General features: G+C 42.0%; 1 protein-coding gene and 1 long non-coding RNA gene across 12 annotated transcripts in view; both read right to left on the reverse strand.

Moving 5' to 3' along the window:
• Window positions 1-15,201, reverse strand: part of NRG2 (neuregulin 2) — a 271,148-nt gene that overhangs the window by 144,544 nt on the left and 111,403 nt on the right. The gene's annotated exons all lie outside the window — the stretch shown is intronic.
• Window positions 934-10,319, reverse strand: LOC144329524 (uncharacterized). Its single transcript, XR_013394869.1, has 2 exons — window positions 8,092-10,319; window positions 934-3,787 (listed from the first exon to the last, which is right to left on the reverse strand). It is a non-coding gene; the product is annotated as an uncharacterized LOC144329524 (long non-coding RNA).

Raw genomic sequence — 15,201 nt, forward strand, 5'->3', positions numbered from 1 at the left:
TACAGGCTTGAGCCACCGCGCCTGGCCCCCTTAATATCTCTTAATGAAATTGCACATTTTTTAAGTAGAAGACGTGCAACGTTTGTTAGATTTATTTTTAAGTATTTTATTTTCTCTGGTAGTATTTTAAATGTGTCTTCTCTTTAATTATGTATTTTAGTTTGCTGTTGGTATATATAATGTAAATTACTTTTACATATTCATCTTATATCAAGCTAACTGACTAAATTATCCTATTACTGCTAATAATTTATCTATGTATTGTTTTGAGTTTTTTATGCAAATAATGACGAATAATGCCAATATGACCATTTAATTTCCTCCCTTCTCATTCTTTTGTCTCTCATTTCTTTCTCTTATCTTTTTGCACTGACGATAGGGGGACCTTTGTTTCATTCCTGGTTTTAAAGTGACTGCTTCCAACACGTCCTGATTGAGAAAGATGTTTGCTCTAGTGTTTTCATAGTTGCTCTTGTTGGTTAGAAGTTCCCCTTCATTTCATTTATCATGAATAATTGTTGATTTAAAAAACCCTTTTTCATAGCTAAAATAACAAGGATATAGAAAACAGCCTAAAAATAGAACTTAATTATTCTAAGCCAAACACCTTTGTACCACTACCCATGAAAGGAGACAAATCAACCATGCCAAAAGCCTCATGTGTCCCTTCCCAGCTGTAAGCCCCTCCTTCCTTCTGCCCAAGAATATCTGCTCTGTTGACTTTTTGGTAATCACCTCCTTACTGTTTTCTCATAGTTCTCTCGCCCAACCATGAATCTCTAAACACCGTTTGGTTTTGCCTAATTTTTAGTATGTCTTTTGGGTCTCCTTCGATTTATAGGTTGTTCCTCCATCTTTTTTTTTCTTGTTGCAATCCATTTGGTAAAGACACCAGATTATTTGTTGTGTGGTGTTTTCCTCTGTTGTGTGTTATTTTTATCCAAGGTTTCTTTGAATACAATGCGATGATTGTATTTGTGTGTGGTGTGTGTGTGCTGGGGAGGGGGAGGTTCTCTCTTTTGTTAATAAGGTAAATTACCTTTATGGAGAACAATCTTCCTAAAACAAATCAGATCATATCATTTCCCTCTAATGGCTTCTCATTGACATTAGGATAAAATCCAAAATTTTGACCATGGGCTATGAGGCCCACAAGAGCCCCACAAAAAGTCTCATCTACATCTACCTCTCTGATTTAATACACAGTTTCCCTCTTCCTCACTGTGTTTGAGCCACAGTGGCTTTCTTATGATTTCTCTAACATGCCAAGTTCATTCTCAAGCTTTGGCCATTAGCTATTCTCTCTTCCTGGAATGCTTTTCCCTAATCTTTACATGGGAGCTCCCTAGTATCGTTAAAGCCTCAGCTCAAAATTCCCTTCCTCAAAAGACCTTTCTGGACCATCCAATCTAAAATACTCAGTCTCACATCATTGTTTTAATAACCCTTATCAGTATCGGGAATTATCCTGTCCATTTATTTATTTGATTTTTATCTTGCCCCAGCCCATAGTATAAGCTTTATGCAAGTCTTGTTCACTGCTTTATTTGGTATCCCTAAATTAGTTCTTGGGACAGTATAGGTCCTCAATAAATGTTTCTTGTATCAAAATTATATTACAGGAAATTATCTATGACCAGGTAAAGATATTCAAACCATGTTAAGCTGATAAAAGGAGTATGTATCAGTGATATGATTTTATTTTTGTTAAAAAATACATGTGTGTGTGTCTCTGAATCCGTATGGTCAAATACATGAAAGGATGCAAGCCAAAGGTAAACAGCAGTCATCACTATTACTGGTATTTATGTTATTTTGCTTCTCTGTCTTTTCTGTCTTTTTACTTCTTTGACAGGCACATATTGTGTTTACTATATAAAAAACTAACCTTATTATAATGAAAGAACAATTGCTTTCTTTTTTAAAAATGTATGATTTATTTGAGAGAACACAGATTCCCTAAATAGCCCAGGAACTCATTTACATTAGCATATGTAATTATCAAACAACACATAGTAAGTATATGCCCATTTCTATCCTGGGTGCCATAAGAATGATACCTGCATTTATTTAGTCACTTTATTCTGCTTTGTTCCAAAAAAAGAAATTGTTGTGGTTCATAAGAAGGTTGTTCTCATTTCATCTATTTAGAGACATGAGACACATGAATACAAGGGCAAACTCTTATTTGAAAACAATCGCAAACTCTTCATATTTGGTAGCTGTGTCTTATTCAGCTTCATATTCCCCTAGAATCTATCAGTGGCTTACCTGGAACACTGGTGCTTACTGAAAGCTAGTGGAATTAAATGGTTCAGCATATGTGATATCACAGCGTGGTTCTGGATAAAATGCCAACTAAAGTGAAATAGGGAGTTGTTGTTTAATGGGTATAGAGTTTCAGTTTTGCAAGATAAAAGAGTTCTGAAGATCTGTTGCACAACAATATAAACACATGACCCTACTGAATTGTATACTTAGAAATAGTTAAGATGGCAAATTTTGTGTTGTGTTCTTCACTATCACTTTTTTAAATCCCAAATGAAGTGGTATAGACTGGTATAGAAGATAGTGCTAAAAGAGCTGAGCTCAAGAGAAATCACTGTGCACTCAAGAGGTCTGGGTAAGACTTCAAGAGGAAGGACTGAGTTGGCCTAGGAAAGGAGAGTAGAACTGGGTTCCACAAAAGGAAGGAGGGTGATTCAGAGAGGGGTATGCAGAAGCCAGCCTGCAAATGTATTTGGGGCCAGTGAAAGGATGGATTGGCTCTGATGAACTACAGGGGCTTTAAGAAGATGAGGAGATGGAGGGAGGTTGTGAAGGGGGGTTGGGTCAGAATGTGAAAGGCCTTGGAGGCCAGCCTGAGGAGTCTGAACTTCAGCCTAGAGGCAATGAGGAGAGATAAAAGGTTGTAGATTTGGGAAATGTGTGATAAAAGGGGTACTTTTAAAACATGCTAATTAGCATTCAAATTGTAATATAGTACACATTAACCTTAAACCTGCTGAAAGAGAAGGAAAAGGAAGCACCCAAACCTTCTAAAGTGACATTCAGATGACAGCTATTGCTGAGACAGACAGAGTCTAGACCAAATAGGTCATCTGAATAAGCTTTTCAGGGAACAGAGACCCTGCCCCCCACCACTAACGCAAGAAGATGAATTCTATCACTCTTGTCTCATAACCTTTTCCCAGAGAGGCTCAGAATGGCAAAAGCACCTTTTTCTTCCTGGTACTCTAATTAGGTAGACAGTGGGCAGCAGCGATTTCCTGACTAAAATGCAAAGTACGAAGAAAGTGGATTTTAAAAAAAATAGAGCTGCCACAGATGCAGACGGGCAGTTTAGCCCCAGATGCTGCATTCCGGGGAAATATGCAGGTTCCCACAACTAGAAGGAAGAAGCACTTAGAGGCTTCCTCCCAGGCATTGCTCTTTAGACCAGGAGTGGGCAGGCTCCCCAGTACATCCTATCTCAAGCAAGCCAACTTGTCTTCAGAAAGTGAGGACCAGAGTGAGCTGTGGGCAATATTTCCCACAAAATAAGGGACATGTGACTCCACTGGACTTGTCCACCTACAGGTATTATGGGGCATTCCAACTCTCTTATTGAAAAAAAGGAGGGCTGGGCATGGTGACTTACACCTGTAAGCCCAGTGCTTTGGGAGGTTGAGGAGGGAGGATCTATGGAGGCCAAGAGTTCAAGACCAACCTGGGCAATAGAGCAAGACTCTATTTCTACACACAAAAAATAAAAATTAGCCATGCATGGTGGCATGTGCTTGTAGTCCTAGCTACTCAGGAGGCTGAAATAGGAGAATGGCTTGAGTCAAGGAATTTCAGGCTACCATGAGCTATGATCACACAACTGTACTCCAGCCTGGGTGACAGAGCAAGACCTTGTCTCTAAAAAAAGAAAAAAGAAAGAAAAGAAGGGAAAACATCAGAAAGTTATTTATTTATTTCATCCTCGAATGAATATGCACAGAAAGTTATTTTATTTACAAGTTAATGCACACGTAGCAAAAATCAGAAAATGAGTAAGCAAAAAGAAGATTTTAAGAAGCTATGTTTTAGTTTGTTACTATGTTAACAAATATAAATGGACTCATACTGTACATACTACTTTGGAACCTGATTTTTTTCAGTGAACAACCTATTGTGAAAATTCTTTGATGTCGATAAAAAAACTTCTGCAAAAATGATGCGTGATGGCTACAAAATATTCCGCAATATGGGGAATACGGGAGACCATAGTCTAGTTAACCAATGCCTCATCACTGGATACTTAAGTTGTTCCTAATCTTTGGCTATTATGAACAATATTATAATGAACATCTAGGAACAAAATAACCTTGTCTCCAGGATCCTTACATTGTTGTCATTGTTGAATGCAATAAAGTCTTACCACAAAGAGAGATACCCGTAAACTTGTTGTAAAGAAAACACGTACCTTCAGGGACCTGAAATCTCATTTCTTCCAAGAAAGCTTCTCTTAACCAGATCCATCCAAAGTGCTTTCTCTCTCCCAAGTACTCTGATGCCTTGCTTAACAGGCCTGCCCTTCACACCTGTCTAGTGTGGTCTTTGCCACATATGCCCCTTGTCTCTCCAAGTATACCATAAGACCCTTGAAGGCAGAGATCACATCAATTACCTCTTTTAGTCCCAAAATGATGGCACATGTAATTAGCTCTCAAATGTTCGTTAAATCATTTCATTTAAAAGACTGAGGGGGTGGCCGGATGTGGTGGCTCAAGCCTATAATCCCAGCATTCTGGGAAGCCGACAGGGGTGAGGGAGCAGATTGCTTGAGTCCAGGAGTTCAAGACCAGCCTGGGTAACATAGTGAAACCCTGTCTCTACTAAAAATACAAAAAGTTAGCTGGGCATGGTGGCACCCATGCCTGTAGTCCCAGCTACTCAGGAAGCTGAGGTGGAGGGATCACCTGAGCTTGGGAGGTCGAGGCTGCAGTGAGCCAAGATCGCACCATTGCACACCAGCCTGGGCAACCAGACTGAGATCCTGTCTCACACACAAAATAAATAAATAAAAATAGAAATAAAAATAAAAGCTTGAGGGGAACATGGAGGAGAAATCCTGCAATTTTAATTAAGACTAATGGGTAGTCACTGGGAAAGAGGAACCAGAAAAAAACCCACCCTTCCTTTACCCACCCAGAGGCACTACTAAAGCTCAGCACTCTGCCTTTGACCCAGCCTCATCTCTTTGGCCCTAAACAATCAAAATTCTGACTATAACTCAAAGAGCAGCAGGAATAACTGGAATAATCTTATGAAGACCATCTGATACATGGTCTGCGAGCGCTGGCTCTAAGGGGTTAAGTAGTAAGCTGCCTTTATCTTCAAACAGTACTTTATATGCTCTTTAGTGAAAGAGGGAAGAGCAAAGGTCAGCAATACAGGTCTGCCCCCAAAGGTTAAGGGAAGAAACCACTGCCCAATCCTAGACTAAGGACAGACATGGCAGAGCTGACTCTGCTGTATGGGGCATAATCTGGCAAATAGCAGAAATAGATAGAAACCAGCTCCCAGGGCCAAGGGCTCAGGAGTCAGTAAGGACACCCTCACTTAGCCCTAAATGGGCCCTAGAATGAAGCAAATTCCTGGGAACAGCCAGTATGCGAATCCTGCTTATCAAGAAGGTAAAACTTCCCAGCCTGCTGCCTATAGGCTGAGGTCTATCACAGATGGACATGGTTCCCCTCTCCACGGAGCTTGGAACTAAGGGAGGGTCATGGGTCAGGATTCCAGCAGGGGAGGAGCCAGTTGCCCTGAGGATTGCCCCTCTAGGTAAATTAGGAAGCTTTTGTTAAACACTTGCTCTGGCTAGACCTGGGCTCAGAGGAGTGGGGTATGTGGGACCTGGGTCCTCCCTTCACAGAGTTATAATCTGGCTAGGAGTCCAAAGTGAGAGATAGAACAAAGAACAAAAATACCCTGTTTCTACGTTGGTGGGAAGGGGTGGGAGTGGAGGTGTAGAGTCAAAAGTCAAAGACTCTAGATTAGAAGTCAGGAGGCCTTGGTTCTAATTCTCTCTGTTACCAGTGAAAAATGACACCATCTTGGGTAAATCACTTAACTTCTTTGGGCCTCTAGTTTCTACCCTGGAAAGATGAAAGACCAATCCCAATACTCCCCACAAAAGAGGAGGTCAGAACACTGTTCTGAACAAAACCCCAGAAGGCTGCAAAAATGCCTCTGTTATGGTCAACATTTGTATATCCAGACCCACCCAAGGCCAAGAAAGCCCTGGAGGGCCGGCCATGTGACCATCTCAAGTGTACTCAGGAAGCCTGTGTTCGCATCTACTGGCAGATCAACCCCAGACCAAAGCCACACAAGATCTGCTCCACTTCCAAACTGGGACCCAATCTAGCCATGGGGCTACAGCTGAAGATGGCCTGCCTCACGCCTTCTGCTCTTCTCATTCCCTCGAATTCTCCAAGTTTGGTCTCTACTAGTGATGTTGAAAGAAGTACAGAACTCTAGTCACCCAAAGTAGAGAATGTCAGTGCTCAAGATGCCCAATGCTTGCTCCTGACGAGTCTGAAAACATTATGAGCTTAGAATTATGAGTCAGAATGTTGCAATTGGCTGAAAACAAATAAACAAACAAACACTATCTACCATCCAAGGCAAAGAACCATACTGTTACTTGAAATATGGGTAAGACTAGAGAATTATAGGAATAGGGGAAGATAGGAAGAAGAGTTAAGACAAGGGAAAAAACTTGCTCGAATCAGTGAAACCAAGAAGCCTTCTAAATTTTCTAGATTATAGCAGAAGACTCTGATCCCTGTATCACAAGCCCCTTGGCCCACCTCCTCTTTCAGCACAGCTGTCCTATGCGTGGTCAGATCCACTTCCTGCTCGAAAGTCGCACCTCAAACACACAACCCTCTAGGGACTTCACTGTCCTAAGGACAAGGCTTAGCCAGTGGGGGACAGAAGCTAGCTGGAGTACCTCATCCTTCAAGCAGACAACTCCATGAGGCATTCTGTGTCATTCTCATGAAGTTCTGGTGCAACTGAGTCCCCACTGCACACAGTAGGAACCTTAATAATACACCCTAATGTCAGCTTATCCTCTATCCCTGCCTCATTCCCCTTATGCTGTTTCCTCATTCCCGCTTCCTGCAATTACCTCTAAAAACTATCTGCACCCGATTCTTGCATTAGATTCTGCTTTCTGGTGAATCCAACCCAAAATATCAGTAGAGAATCTGGTGCTTACAAACTGGTTGGAAGTTCTATGGTGACCTGGCATCTTTTCTCAAGGGATGCCAAGTTGCTCTGAAAAGTTTTCTCCATAATGCACCAGGCTCCTCATTAATCCACCAGGTCCAGTTATTCACTCAATGGCAAACCTGGCCTGCATTACCCTATCCGGCAACCCTCACGGAATGAGAGAAGGGACCAGACATTCTCTGTTCGTACTTGGTAGCACTTTGGAATCATTGCTCAAGAAGAACGATTATAGTACAGCTTCAGTCTCATTTTCCCCACTGTGCAGTGTTCCATGCTGAGCTCCACCAAACATCGGTCCCTCCTGGAAGAACAGTCTTTTCAAGGAGCATCGTTTCACTTTTGAAAGAGGAGAATCACAGGAGAGAAATTATCCAAGGAGAATCACAGGAGGGAAATTATCCAGACTATATGGGAAATGCACTCTGGGTGAGAACATTTCAGTGCTGAGGGTGGGTGCCCCAATCTATACCCACCCAGAGGGAGCCTGGGGAAATCTGACATGCATGTGTGCCACACACAAACACACACATGACATGCTCAGGGGAAAACAAGCAGGAAGAAACATCAAACTATTAGTCAGAGCTCTCACTAAGTGATGGGATTATGGGTTATTTTTATTCTTTTCTGTATACTTTTATGCATTTTCTTTTATTGATTGATTGATTGATTGATTGATTGATTGAGATGGAGTCTCGCTCTGTCGCCCAGGCTGGAGTGCAGTGGCGCGATCTCGGCTCACTGCAAACTCCGCTTCCCGGGTTCACGCCATTCTCCTGCCTCAGCCTCCCGAGTAGCTAGGACTACAGGCGCCCACGACCACACCCGGCTAATTTTTTGTATTTTTAGTAGAGATAGGGTTTCACTGTGTTAGCCAGGATGGTCTCGATCTCCTGACCTCGTGATCCACCCTCCTCGGCCTCCCAAAGTGCATTTTCTACAATGAATGTGTAATACTCTTAGGTTTTTAATTATAAAAAACAACATTGGTCTCTTCTACACTATGATATCCACAGAGCCCTAAAAATGACCTATAAATGCCCACGGATTCAGTTAATGGGGTAATCTGAGACAACAGCAGAATCTAGATCTTGTGTCTGGAGGTTCTCAGACAAGATATGTGGAAACACAAAATATTATCATTATCAGGCATCGTCTCCCTTAAAACTTGGTCTTTCAGAGGAAGTGAAGCACAGAACTGCGAGTCTATTGCCTACACACCTCTGTGCTTGAACTCTGGCATTTAGCAGTACCACCCCTCCCTTCCTCAAGCTTCTGCACTACCCTTCCAGCTTTCCCTGCCGCAGAGGCATGGAGGACCAGGCTTAGCACTCTGGCCACCCCAGGGACTTAGGCATCCTGCCAAACAGGGAGAGGACTGAAGGGCAGCAGTCGGTGAGCCAGGGGGCCCCTGAACCAAGCCAGTTGTTAAGTAGGAGTGAGAATCCATCAGCTGGAAACACCGAAGGCGGGCAGGCAGGCGGAATGATTCTGGGTGAAGGAACATTGTAAATGTTGTCACCCAAAATAGAGCTGAGCTGAACTTGGCTCTCAGGCATTGCATGCCTCCTTCCTGCTCTCTGTCGGCTGGCTCTCTTCGGAGCCCTCGAAAATGTTCCCCAGGCACCACACCTCCTCCCGCTGCAGCCAGGATTGGCTTTGTCTGCAGTATTACTCTGGAAGCTGAAAGCAGTGGGAGGAGCAGCTCTCACCTGGAGCATCAGGAGTCAGCCCTGGGGACAGACTCAGTCCCTCCTGGCCCAGCAGCCATACAAATTATATAAGCCAGGCACCAGGGGACTGGAGGAGGTGAAAGGCAGACTCTACCCCATGATTAACATGGACCTCCTCATCTCTACTAACATCACCTCCTCCTTCCCTGCTCCTGCTTACCCCAACACCCAGCCCTACTCTTCTTTCTCTGTTCCACCCATCACCCAAGGCAGAAACCTCAGCATCATCTTCAATTAATCGTTCTCTTACCCCACTTGTCATTACTCACCTAGATGTACTGACTCTCCCTTCAAATTCTCTCTCCAATCCATTTATTTTTTACTTCTTTCCTTTTTTACAGCTTCTGATGTACTTCAGGCCTTTATCATCTTTTCCCTGCATTCCTATAGGAACTTCCTAACTGCTCTCCCTAGCTTTAATCCATTCTAATCCATCTCTGTCAACATCAGATGTGATGGTTTCAATCCCCCCTCTTCAAAAACTTCAGTGGCTCCTTACCACCTACAGAATGACATAAAACTGTAACATAGGACTCAAGGTCCTTCTCGATCTCTCTGTGACCTACTTTGATAGCCTTGTCTTCTGCCTTTTCTCCACCCTCACGCCCCATATTCTAGCTACATCAGACCTCTCAGAGTTCCCTGGATTTTCCAGACCTAGTTCAGAAAAGACCTGTGACACGAAGCCTGCTGCTGGACTCCTCTCCCTCTGATCTCCCATCGGTATCCATACCATTTATTTGGCACTTGGCTCATGCAGTCGGGTAGAGCTTGTTTTCCTTTGTGTCCTCATAACTAGCCTAAAAAAGCTTGAAAGAAGAAATAGTTTCTGGCATATTTGTTTGTCCTTACTACCTACCACGGTGCCCTATACTTGAGAGTATTTAATACACACCTACAGCTTATGATGGTGATAACATTCGTTTTCTTTTCACACATGGGTATCTCATACCCTAACCAAATTATAAGCAATTTGAAAATACAGGTCATGTCTTAACTTATCTTTTATCCTCCAAAACATATAGCATTGTACCTTATATGCCTCAGGAAGCAACTGATAAATATATAGCCCAATTATAAAAGCAGATATAATTCATTCCACAAATAATTATTGAGTACTTGCTATTTGCCAAGCACTATTCTAAATAGTAGAGATGTGAGCTGGGCTTGATGGCTCATGTGTATAATCCCAGCACTTTGGCAGGGCAAGGCGGGAGGATCCCTTGAGGCCAGGAGTTCAAGACCAGCCTGGGCAAAATAGCAAGACCTTATCTCTACCAAAAAAAAAAAAAAAAAAGGCCAGACATAGTGCCGTGTACCTGGAGTCTTGGCTACTTGAGAGGCTGAGGCTGTAGGATCGCTTAAGCCCAGGACTTTGAGGCTGCAATTAGCTATGATCCCTGCACTCCAACCTTGGTGTCAGAGTGAGATCCTGTCTCTAAAATAGTAAATTTTTAAAATTAAAATTAAAATAATTAAGGAGGCCAGACATAGTGGCTCAGGCCTGTAATCCCAGCACTTTGGAAGACCAAAGTGGGAGGGTTCCTTGAGCCCACGAGTGTGAGACCAGCCTGGGCAACATAGGGAGACCCCTGTCTCTACAAAAAATAAAAATATTAGCCGGGCATGGTGGCATGAGCCTGTGTTCCCAGCTACTCAGGAGGCTGTGGTAGGAGGGTCACTTGAGTCTGGGAGGTCAAGGCTACAGTGAACCATGATCATGCCACTGTACTCCAGCCTGGGTGGCAGAGAAAGACCCTGTCTCAAAAAATAATAATAATAAAGTAAATAAATAAATATTAGAGCTGTGACAGGGGAAAAAAGACAAAAATTTTTGTCCTCTTGGAGTCTACAATTCTAGTGGAAAGAGGTAAACATCATTCATAAGAAAAGTTGGTAAATACGATGTCAGATAATGATAAGAGCTGAGGTGAAAAATAAAACAGAGTAGGGTTGGGAGGGTTATAGGGTTGCAATTTTAGATAGGATAGCTGGGAAATCCTCCTTGAAAAGGCAGAATTTGAATGGGTGAAAGAAGTGAGGAAACGAGCCACACAGATTTTTAGGTTAAGCATATTCCAAGTAGAGTGAACAATAAATGCCAAAAGCTGGAGACAGGAACATGTCTGACAGTTTCAGAAAATAACAATAAGGGCCAAGTCGGAGAAAGCAGAACTGAAGGGAGAAGGTAGGAGCCGGAGTCAGAGAGGTCACAGACCAAAACATGCAAGTGACCCTTCAGTCATCAATTCTGGGTGAGAAAGAAAGCTCTCTGAGGTTTACAGCAGGAGAATCACATGAGCTTTTTTTATTTGTCGGTCAGATTGCTGTGTTCAGAATAGACTGAAGAGGGGCAAGGGTGGAAGCAGAGAGACCAATTTGAAGGCTATTAAAACAACTAGGCAAGAGATAATGGTGTCTTGGACCGAGTGGATAATTGGGGAGGTGATGAGAACTAGTTGGATTCTGGATGTATGTTGAAGGTAGAATGTACAGGATTTGTAAAAGGATTGGATGCAGAGTGAAAGAAGAGGAGAATCCCAGATGGCTCCAAGATTTTTGACCTGAATAACTGGTCTTAACATTTTTTGAACTGGGGAAGATTACAAGAGATATTCAGGCAATTTTTTTTCCCATCAACTGACAAATTCTCCTTTTTAGCTACAGTGCCTGGCAACACAAGAGGTACTAAACGTGCTTCTTCATAACTTGACCAATATAGATCACTGATCAGAAAAACCATGCTCAAGACAAGCTGCTACTTCATCAGTGGGAGTCCTGACTAAAGAAATGCAAATAAAACAAGATGTAATCATACAGAGATAGAAAGAGATGCAGAGCGTGGTAGTCAGAACAATGCTCCCCTCCCCAATATGTTTATCTCATAATTCCTGGAACCTGTAAGTATTTTACCTTACAGGGCAAAAAGGACATTGCAGATGTGATTAAATTAAGGATACTGGATTATCTGAGTGGGCCCACTGTAATCACAAGTTTCCTTGTAGGAGGGAGGTAGGATGATTAGAGTCAGAGAGACAGGGGTTGGAAGACACTACACTGCTGGTTTTGAAGATGAAAAATGGAGCCAAGGAATGCAGGTGACCTCTAAGAGCTGGAAAAGGCAAGAAAACAAATTCTCCCATAGAGCCTCCAGAAGGAACACAGTCTTGCCAGCACCTTGATTTGAGCCCACTAAGACTGATTTTGGATTTCTGACCTCCAGAATTGTAAGATGATGAATCTGGGTTGCTTTAAGCCACTAAATTGTAGCAATTTGTTGTAATTTCTTCAGCACTGTGGTTAAAAAGGGGAGTTCGTCACTAGAGTAAAAAATTCCCTGGATGCCATCTGTAGTCTTCTCCTAATTCAAAAAACAGCAAGATCAGTTGCTCAAGTCAAAAATCTTGAAACCATCCTGGATTCCTCCTTTCTTCTCTTACTCCACATTCAATTCTTTCACAAATCCTATAAGTCCTACCTTCAACATACATCCAGAATCAACTTCACATCACCTCCCAAATTAGCTACTTGCCCAAGCCACCATTATCTCTTGCCTAGTTATTTTAATGGCCTTTAAATAAACTAAGTAATTTTCTATTTTTGATAATTATACTGTGGTTCTGTAATATGTTAATATTAGGGAAAGTTGGGTGAGTGAGTATACAGGAACCTTTTGTATTATTTTTACAAATTTTCTGTGAGTGCTAGTAGGAAACTAATACACACAGGTATGAAATAAACAGATCATATTTTAGAAACAGCTATTGCTCTTGAGTAAAGACTTCATCAAGGAATGATATGTCTTATTAAGATCATTCTCTAGCTCTATCAATACAGTATTCTACAATTAATCAATGTAGACGGTACTTGGGCAGTAGAAAACCACCATTAGGCAAACACCACAAACAACTTTTGCAGACAGGACCTACCAATGGGTGCTAAAATTAGTGGCCAAAGTTGGAAGAGAAAAAGGATCTGCACAGTCTTAAAGTATGTCCTCCAAGATATTTTTTAAAGGGTAAGATAGTTACAGTGGAGAAATTCAGCAGATACCACCTAACCACGTGTTCAAGATTATTGTCACCAGTAAGATGCCCTGGGAAAGACACAGCATCATTTCTGAATTAATCTCACCAAAAAGGCATAAGTTCACTTCAATAATGAGAAAACATTAGACAAACTCAAACTGAGGTACAGTATATTCTCCAAAATAACTAATCAACACTCGTCAAAAGTGTCAAGATCATGGAAGGCAGGGAAAAACTGAAAAATTATTACAAATTAGAAGAGACAAAGGAGGAATAATGACTAAATGCAACATGGGATCCTAGGTAGGCTCATGGAACAGAAAGGACACAAATAGAAAACTTGTGAAATTCAAATAAGGCTTATAGCCTAGTTAATAGAATTGTACTAATATTAATTCCTAGTTTTGATCATTGTACTATGGTTATGTAAGGTGATAACATTAGGGAAATTGGGTAAGGTTTGTACAGAAACTCTCTGTGCTATTTTTTGCAGCTTTTCTGTGAATCTAAAATTAATTCTAAAAAATGTTTAAAAAGAAAGATTATATTAAATCTACCATTGATTAAACACCATTCTGTAACTTAACATCTTTCCCTTGGCTTCACCTGTAAAACAGAATGAACCTGACATCTTCTTAGGGGATGTAGAATTGGGTGGATTTCCCCACCTCCCCTAAAAAATGTCTATTAGGTCTTGAGCTCCCTGGGGTCAAAAGTGAGGATTTGAAAGGGAAAGCCCCAAAACTTTAAGTATCTGTCTTCCCATATATAAGAGCTCCTCCTGTGAACATCAAAGGACCTGATAATAGGTCTGACATTGCCATTAATGACATCTGTCAGTTTACCAGAGACCTCTACTCTCAGTTCCACTGCCAGAGAAAGGTGGTCAGGGACTAGAAGCTGGTGCTTCCCCATACTCTCACGCCTCAGCAGCGTGGCAAAACCAACACTGATCCTCCTCCCCAGCATTATGAACGTAGACTGGTCATGCTTCTACTCACAGCACTATGCTTCTGTCTGACAGTGTCTGCCTCCACAAGAAGGAAGCAAACTTTTGGTCTCACAACCTGTCTCTCTAGCTGCATCACTGCCAGCCTCTGTATACTTTCCAATCCCCACAATGAATATAATCATGGACAGAGATAGCCATGGCAAGAGTGCTTGTGGTCATCAAATTCTCTGCAGGGCCATCAAAGTCATGTCCAGGACTGCATGGAGCCAATATCTCAGCTACCACGTGTCCACTTTGTTGCCCAGTCTAGCCCCAGCTCCTCAGGCATCTCAAGCTCATGTCTAAGCTCATGTCATTTGCCAAGAGTGCCTAGAATGCATCTTGGAGCTTGGGGAAATGCATAGGAGGGGGTAGGGTTCAGGGAAGGGTGCAGGGAGGGATGCACTGACACTAGAAATAGCTCCTTCCAGCTAACTTCACCTTAGATGTGATCCTCTATGCCTTCTACAAAGGCCACTGGATTCCTACTCTAGAAAACTAGATACCAAAGACGTCTAGGTCAAAGGCTCTGAAAAATCAGTGCTCCCGTCAGAAGACCAGTTAGGAAGGGGCCATTAGCACATGTTGCCCCATTCCTGGGGCAAAAGAAAGCATTAACTCATGGCTTGACCTGCTGAGGGTCTTCCAGTGTTCGGTCTCATTTCTGTCAATAATACTAAAATGTGCTATCTGTCACTCACTGTGATCAGTACATGTTCTGCCCAGCTGTAACATGAAAGCAGACCACCACTGTGCTTTGTAGGGCTCTTGTGCAGTATTATAAACAAAATGGTGATTGTTCAGTTTCGGTAGAAGCCTGAGCTATCAAAGAGAGCTTTTAAGGACAGATTGCCCCGATTTGGCTCTCTCCTACACTGCTAATGTCAAATGGCATAACCATTCTGGAGGGCAACTTGATAACATGTATCAAAAGCCTTAAAAACGTTCTTATCCTTTCACCCCAAAATTATTAACCTAAGGAAATCAGAGATGCACACAAAGATTAATGTACAAAGTTGTCATTCAGTGTTATCTCTAGTAGTCCGAAAATCGGTTATAATAATGTTCTACAACTGAAAGTTGATTAAATAAATATGGGGCATTCATAAGATTGTCTAATATGCATCCATTAAAAATCATATTTTGTAAGAACAGTTTGCCGAATATTAAAATATGATCCTGA

This window comes from Macaca mulatta, chromosome 6 (assembly GCF_049350105.2).
Source record: "Macaca mulatta isolate MMU2019108-1 chromosome 6, T2T-MMU8v2.0, whole genome shotgun sequence".
NCBI lineage: Eukaryota > Metazoa > Chordata > Mammalia > Primates > Cercopithecidae > Macaca > Macaca mulatta.